Below are 1,844 nucleotides of genomic sequence, written 5' to 3'. Positions count from 1 at the left end.
AAGAGAGTGCCTCTCCCTCATCTGAGACACCACCCAAACAGCATTTCTGCCTGACGAGGGCAAAGGACAAAGTAGGGGAGGCAGCTCTCCCTTGCCCATGTTACTTCTCATCAAACAAGTGGCAGCCAGCTCTCCCATGCTCACACCCTCAGGACCTGCTTGCCCACCACTAGGGTCAGCTCTAGTGTGCTGTCTAGGCAAGATGCAAGGCTTGCTCTCCCAAGTGCTGCAGCTAGTGAAGGGCAGGGACAGATCTCGGACTTTCATGACCCCAGGACCAATTCTCCCACTTGCTGCAGGTGTTGAGGGGTGAGTAGGTCAAAGGGTATCTTTTCCCAGCACATGCAACCACAAGGAGAGTACTGGTAGGGACAGCTCTTCCAATGCTCACATCCTCCGGGCTGACTGCTGTTTCTTACTACCCTCCAGTCCACAGTTCTGCTTCTCATCACTATATCCACATCCTTCTCATCCTTCTCTTTGTTGTTCTCTTCCATTTTTCCACTTACTTGCTCCTATTAGTGGCACCCAGGGTCTTGAAGTCTCGGGTTGGTCAACTCAGGAGTGATCTCAGGAGTGTTATGTCCTGCTCATACATTACGGCGCTCCTTACCCAGGTCTGTGCTGCTCTAGACTGATGTTCATCTCAGGATAGCTCCTTGTCTGAGCCCCATATTGCAGATACGTTGGTTGTCTCTGGTACTCCTTGCTAGTCCCACTTGAGTGGCCATCTGTCTCAGGCTCATTCCTTCCCAGGGCTTGCAGTCTCTGGCTGGGTTCTTCTAGTCTCCAGCTTGCTTCCCATCCTGAGAGCTCATCCAGGTCTTGCCTGGAGCCAGACTGGTGGTTATCTCCAGCTAGCTTCTTTTCAGGGAATGTTAGGCTACTGATTATGTAGATGTTCAATGGCCAGGCCACTGAGCATAGACAAAGCCTCTCTTCTCTCTGCCACACACTTATGCACATGTGACACAGCAGCCACACCTGCAATGACTCTAAGAATAGGCACTTTGAAGTCTTTTAAGTAGTTACTTTATACTTGGTTAAATTTGATTGGTTACATAGGTTAAATGAATGGCTATTGGTTCAACACAACAATGTGTTGTGGTCATACTTTATATTAAATGTTCTAAATATTGTGTAACATGTATAAAATTATTATGGCCCAGGGATAATGAAGACCAACATAAAATAATATTGAAAATAAAATATCAAATATTCTTATTAATCACTAAACTCTATGAAAATTTTATTAGTAGTAGTTCAAGCCTTTTATCATTTGCAATTTAAAATTTTTTTAAATACTTGCAACAAAATTAAAAGAGTACAGATTAACTAAATTCTTTTAAATTCATTTATTTTTAATGTGTATAGGTGTTTTGGACTACATGAATGCCTATACCATATGTATGGATAGTACCATAGAAGGACACAAGTGGTCATTGGATCTCCTGGGACTGAAGTAACAGAAATATCATGGCCTGCCACGTGAATACTAGGAATCAGACATGGATCCTCTTAACTACTGAGCCCTTTCTCCAGCTTTTAAATCTCTACTCTTAAAAATGGGATTTTTCACAAAACAAAACTCATTTTACAAGTAAATTATTTTTCCTTTGTTTATCTTTAGTAAACACTATTATGGCAAGATAAAAATATAGATTCTTGGTTCAAAACTATTATACAAATTGGGCTTTTTTTTTCATCTTGTGTTGAATTTTCCTTTTCAAACTTTGTTGCAATTGCCTCTCAAAATTCTATAGAAGTGTAACTTTAAAAAATGACCCTGTGATTTTAGATGGCAATATAAGACATACTTGAAGTTAACAGTAGATCCCATTTAA

At 41.1% G+C, this 1,844-nt stretch overlaps 1 non-coding gene across 1 annotated transcript; it reads right to left on the bottom strand.

Annotated features, from left to right (window-relative positions):
* Positions 1–874: 874 nt before the first annotated feature.
* On the bottom strand, positions 875–1,006 carry LOC129680557 (small nucleolar RNA SNORA17). Its single transcript, XR_008720706.1, has one exon. It is a non-coding gene; the product is annotated as a small nucleolar RNA SNORA17 (small nucleolar RNA).
* Positions 1,007–1,844: the final 838 nt, after the last annotated feature.

The sequence above is a fragment of the Psammomys obesus genome, unplaced genomic scaffold, assembly GCF_907164565.1.
Source record: "Psammomys obesus unplaced genomic scaffold, mPsaObe1.curated_primary_1811, whole genome shotgun sequence".
Classification (NCBI taxonomy): Eukaryota; Metazoa; Chordata; class Mammalia; order Rodentia; family Muridae; genus Psammomys; species Psammomys obesus.
Note: the sequence above shows the minus strand (reverse complement) of the source record. Positions and strands in the feature narration are given on the sequence as shown.